Here is a 6,682-nt window from a genome sequence, read left to right as displayed (position 1 = left end):
CTTAAGATTGATTGCAACGTCGTCTTTATTAACGGTTTTGCAAATACCGAGTTATTAAATTATCGGCCAATAGGATAAAGAAGGAACGAATGCCACCGGACGAATTTTCGGACGATCTCTTGTTAATTTAAATGAAATCTCTACGCAATTTCACATTTTATATTAAATTTATAAATTGTAGTCATAATGCCAAAATTACCGACGAATATTTAAATTTCTTGGCGAAAAACAGGCAAAATACTCTCCTCGAAAGGTGATGATTTTGCCGTAAACTAGGCTCCTCGAGTCCTTAAATTTAAAAAGAACGGAGGAAGAAGGAAGAACTTTTGGGAAAGGAACCGGGTGAGGCCAGACTGGAAGAGGTCGTTTGCCGGTGTTTTTGCGAAATGTACAAAGATCGAGTGAATCGAAGAACCAAAACGCAGTGGACCGTACAGAAAACAAAGGAAACGGGCAATTATTTATTGTGACGTGGTCGCAATGCCGGCCCGGTTGCAATTTTTAATAATGTATTTAACAAAAAAAAATCATCAAAAATATAAAATAATAATAAAACGAATTTTTCAATTGGGTTATCCCCGATAGTCTTTGTGCTTTTCTTTTTGGCTTTCGTTCGTAGTTCGACATTCTCGGGCCAACCGGTGGCCAAGCGGTTCCGTTCCCCGAACACTGGGAGTTCGGTCGCGTGTTCGTGCCTGGCCAGAACGACAGGCTAGCCACGTGCAGTTTTCTGGATTTTCTCCAGGTCTGTAACGCCCGAATACCCGTAAAAAGACCTCCCGGAAGGCATTCCCTCTAGGAAGATCGCCCAAGTGTTGCGTTGCCGTAACTTAACCAAACAAACAATCGATATTTCCCGTATTATAGTTCTATTTTTAGTGATTTTGGTAATAAAAAAAATGGCTGCGGTTACCGGCGAATCGTCTAGGATTCAGTTCCGTAAACGGGAATGCCAAGTACGAAATTTTAAGTGGGATAACTAGTCGAATATTTCCTACAAGAAGAAGGTTTTGCAGCCATTGTACTCCTTATTTTATCTGTATATAAGGAGTACAGTGCTAGGAAACTACGTTACAGTGTTAGGTATACTACGTTACAATTACGCAACGTAGTATTAATGGTAACGCATCGGTCGAATTTATAAACTACATAAAAGATTTTTAGGAGAATATTTAAATCTTAATTACAGAGATACAATTAGTAATGAATTTGCAACAGAAAAGAGTAGATAATTGGGTATTCCATTAATTATTTATTCGCCGTGGCACGTACACTACGTGTATAATGGCGGTAACCTTTTACAGTTGATTTTACCAGTTTGGAAGAACTAGAGATTATCCGAGTAGAAAGAACGTGGATGCCGTAATGGAACCGGAATTGCTTTAGGTCAAAGGTGAATAATATATTATACCGTTTAATATTGGAGTAGATAGAGTTTCTATAAGTTTAAATTATATAAAAATAAAACGAACCGGCGCTTAACGTGGATAATACTTTTTATACTTAACTGACGTGTTACTCCGACAAACGCATCCGGATGCCACGTAGTTCCCCCCTCCCCCTTTGTTTCTTCGCGGAAGACTCGTGGATTCTCTAAATAAATTACTCATTTCCATTTAAAAACAATCACAAAAAAATCATTTCGTTAGATTTGTGGGTGTAATTTATTACGAAAATCGAAAGAAAATTTTTACGGGACGAAATAAAATTCGGGTCTTTAAATTATTAAAATCGTTTTCGATCGATCCGTGGCGCCATCTGTTGCGCAAAATATAAACTTAGGTTAAATTACGAAACAAATCTTTTTCTACCAGACTTAATTATATCTTGTATATATTTTTAAATTTTATTAATCGAGTATAAAAGTGTGCGATAAGCATTAAGAGAGACGATAATTAAATCTGGGATGTATTTAGCCTTGGATTCGAGCGAGGATTAAATAAATGTTTAACGATTTCTCGGTGACGTTCGACATCGTCGACTCGACGGAAATCGATAATTGGAAATGATTTCTTGACGGAATTCGTCACCCAAAAACACGACCCGCCATCTGGTATTGTTTTATCGAATTGTTATCGACGACGATACTCTTATTACACTACTCGAGTATTGTTCGAATGTTTCCCGTTTTCTTTTAAAATAGGGGAAGAAGTGAATTCAAAGATGAAAAACTTAGCGATTAGCTGTTTTCTTCACATCTAGAACACCTAAACAGAGGGAAGTTTCCCGTAGAAAGTCCTCTCTCTGTCGCGTTGTGGTAAACAAAGGAACCAAACTACCGTATAGTTACAGCACAGCCTACAATAAGAAACAGCCTAGTCAAATGGGGGAAATCCCATTGAGGAGTTGTGTCCAAACGAAAATATTTTCTCCCGCTAGATGGAGCCACACAACGGACCATAACGACACACACTGATTAAGTTATCCTAGCTACATGCTGTCATATGTTCGTAAAATAAAACAGCAATTCAAACAGGATATAGCAAATTATTGATTTTTTTTAATTAAGATTTTGCCCGGATTTCTGCAGAACAATCTAAAACAATAGACATGTTATCAATAATTATCTAGACGGTTAAATGCGATAATAATTAATGGGCTAGATGTACTGTATCTATTCTGGTCATATTAAAACAATTTTCAACTTTAAAAAATATTTTTATATCCTTACAATTTTTTAAAGCAATGAAACAGTAAAAATAATGCAAAAAATATGTTCTCTTTTACTTTATTACAATAATTTTTATTAATTTTAACATTTTATAAACAAAATTTAAATTTTTTAAAATATACAAAAATCACGAGTTTTCACCAGGCCTGTACCGGTTGTGGCCACCCCATGTTTATAGAGGTGCCACTTTTATTATTTTTCTTGATAAAGCTTTATTATTTGACGTTTTGGGTCTATGATTCTCCCGAATATAAGTGTCGTTCACAGTTCTTATGTAGTTGGAAATGTAGGGTCTGATGAATTTTCTTAGAATTACATTACACAGTATATTTTGGTGTCCATCTTTACCACACATAAACAATGGATTTTTCTCCATCCAAGGAAGAATAATCTTACATAAATTATGCATCACAGCTGGTTGCTGAATTAAAAATGGTAAGCCTGCATGAATAGCCTTCTCCAGTTGCTGCAAAAACCCAATAAACTCTACTTTTGGATATAAGAGCCCGCCTAGATCATTTAAATTTATTATGCCCATGATAGGTGCAGGGGATTTCACTGATGCAAGTATGTCCAAACAGTCGGAACATTCAATTTTCTCTTCGGTGATACGTACTAAGTATCCAGCAATGTATGCCATTGTAGCAGATTGAATGTTTGGCTTTATAATATTGGAAGGTCTAATCTCTAGCTGTTTCAGTTGTGGCTCAATATGCTTAGTAACTTCCTTGATAGTATAGTTCTTATCCATGCATGCCTTTAAAAATAATAAATTATTATTATAATGATTACTTTATTAGGTATATTAAATTAAATTAAATTAGGTCTATTAAAGTAATTTATTAATCAAAATATAATACCCGATTTACAATAATGGACATGTCTTCATTAGGAGACATCCATTCCTCACAATCTAAGCTTTCTGCATTGCTTTCAAGGGATGCACTAATTAGTCCTGTTTTAAGAATTGTATGCAGTCCTTGCATTATGCTGCAGGCGTTTGTCTGGTCATTGAATCCAGACATGGACCGCAGTCCACTAAAAAGGTTCTCTATATCATCTGAATTGAATTTTCTGGTTAATATAAAATCAAAACCATTCTCCAACAAATACCTGATACACAGAACAGTGGATCTGGTTGTGAGACAAGCAGCTTCATAAGTTTGCTTACTGATAAATTGAACATTGGGACTGTCACAGCTATCTTTCCAGGACTGTAAATATCCCAAAAACTCACCATCCAACCAATTGAGCCTTTCATCATTAGCAGAAACAAACTGCATCACTGTTGCATTTCTGGAATGAATGTGGTGTTGAGTATTGCTGATATTGTGAATAGCAAACCATTTTTGCATCATTTCCAAATACTCAATTGTGCCCTCGGCCTCAACAAAGTTCAAGTTCCCAAACCTGTGTCCGTGCTTCTGTAAAAACTTCAGTGCAGCAATTACATTTTGGCTGCATATGTCCACTGCACGCTTAACCTTCATCTTATCAAAATTTGTTGGATAGACATGTTTAAAAGTTAAGCATCTTACTGGTTTAATAACATGATCTCTCTGTAGGTGAAACAAGTTTCGGAGAAATACACCACTAATATGTTTTCCACGATTCACCATTACCCTACTTGGAGAAAGAAGCAATGACCAGAAATTTTTTAATATATGACATGGATCGTATGATAGGAATATTGAACGATTATTATCCATTGGATGTGGAATCTTTGGAATTGGAGGGTTAACAGCACTAAGTAATTCAAATAACTTAACATTTTTACTATGGCCATCAGCAACTATCCCGAGTACTTTTAGACCCGCTGTCTCCACTGAATGAATCACATCTAAAGTTAAAGTATAAAGTTCCTGACCTTTTAAATCATTGATAAAAAAAATATGCAACAGGAATTCGAAAATTTTTTGATAATCCTGAAAACACAAAACACAGGAGACTATTTGCTGTGACATGTTCAAGTCCAAGTTGTTTTTCCAGGCCATTCATTTTTACTGTTCCCACTACTTCGTCTGCTTGCTTGTTATACTGTTGATTAGGTTTAATGGTCATTTCATCCAAAATAAGTGAACCTAATTTTTCCACTTGTGACAACTTTTTTGCCTCCTGAGTTAATCGTTGCTTAATTAGGGAACCCACACTAACCCCAGAAACAGAGCCTATATATCTTTTCAATGTTGATTTTGATGGTAATGATAAAAGTGGAGTTTTCCTAGCAAATGTATATGCCCTAGAAGACTTTTTGCTCCATAAGACACAGTATTTTACTGTGTTGTCACTCCAACGAGGCTTTTGTTTATTGTAAACCAACCATCAATATTCTCTTTTTCAATCCTGGTTTATAATCTGATTCTAGAAAGTGCTTACTGCAGACAACTGACCAGTCACTTGGCTTCCAAAGTTTGGAACTGTTTTCATCTGTAAATTTTAAAAAGAGTTAGCTTATACAGTAAATCTATTAGTTATACCATCTATAAATAATTTGTATGCATAAATAGATAAATTGTACAAAAATTTAAAATGCAATTGAAATATAGCCTAATCTCATTGAAGTTAGGGGTTGTGCAAAAACCGTACTTGTCCTCATTAAGGGGGAGTATATGTATTTAATTTTATTTGTATTTTAAAAAGCTGAAATTAAATGCTTTTCAAATACACCCATGTAGTTTTCAGCAATGTCTTTCTACCGTTTTTGAAATATCCGAGAAATTTGATAAAAGGAAGTAATATATAAATTTTCGAGGGTTGAAATTTTCCATGTGCTTTTTTAGGGAGGTTTTATAAAAGCCACAAAAGATCATAATGGGAAGGGGAAGTAAGATTTGGGAAATATGGGGACACGTGGTTTTTGCACGAACCCTTACAGCATATAATAAAATAATTGCAAAAGTGTAGCATCAATGGCAAGTAGCATAGATGTTATAAAATTATTCGTTTTTCCTACATTATTTAATTATGGAGTATTAAATAAATCTTACCTTTTCTACTGACAGCTTTTATCCATTTTAAACGTAAACTCTCTTCCGCTGGATATTCGTGAAAACTTGTTCCATCTTTTTTTGATTTATTTGATGTACAAAACGGCACAGAGCAATGAACCATTTTAAATCAAACTTTATAAAAATTTACCAATATCTTGATGTAAAATATTTTCAAAATTTTAATTTTTTAAATATATTATAACCACGTCTTTACAACAGAATTAGCATTGATCACTTGATCGAATAGTCCGGTCATCAGCGCTCCTAGTGAGGACTATGTGCAAACCGCCTCAGGAATCGACACACGTGTTCAGAGCAAATGACTAGGCTGTTTCTTATTGTAGGCTGTGGTTACAGTGACCATATTTTCGTATACGTGTGGTCACCGTACGTGTGGTCCACTAACCTAACCTAATAGTATTTGTGACGTTTCCATTCCGTTACAATATTACCCGATACGTAACAGAATAAGCTACTTTTAAATGGGGGATGGCGTAAACTTTGAGTGGTTCACCTAATGAAAGGAAAATTTTAAAACAGACTAAAACAAATTCGACAATTACAAAGAAAAAGTTATCACACATGACTTAGAAGTAATGCTGTGCAACGATCGATAAACGTACATTTTTAGTCAATACATCGATACTATAACCTAGTGCTATAGTTTGTTTTAATGTACAGTACAGTACTTAAAGTTCGCTCGGTGTTCTAAAGAACTCTTTATCAAAATCTTTGGATTAACCCGGCCACTTGTTACATAATTGTGAGCTTCGAGTGATTTGTACGCTCTCGTGTGGTTAAGTGTTAATTTATAGATTTATTTACGAGTCAGAAACACCTAGCTTTTAGAAAAAAACGGACCTCTTATCTCTAGAGCCGGCTATTTTATTGCCTTGTTTACTCCTGTCCTGACTAATTGCATAGGTGATCTGCCTCGGGTAACGTAGGTCAAAGTTCGTGAACGTGTGTTAGAGTTTGCGCTTTCCCAGTACGATTTTCGCAGATGTGTGTCCTTTGGTAC

The sequence above is a fragment of the Centruroides vittatus genome, unplaced genomic scaffold (genome assembly GCF_030686945.1).
Source record: "Centruroides vittatus isolate TY-2023 unplaced genomic scaffold, ASM3068694v2 scaffold_450, whole genome shotgun sequence".
Classification (NCBI taxonomy): Eukaryota; Metazoa; Arthropoda; class Arachnida; order Scorpiones; family Buthidae; genus Centruroides; species Centruroides vittatus.
The sequence above is the reverse complement of the archived record's forward strand: the minus strand, read 5'-3'. Positions refer to the sequence as shown.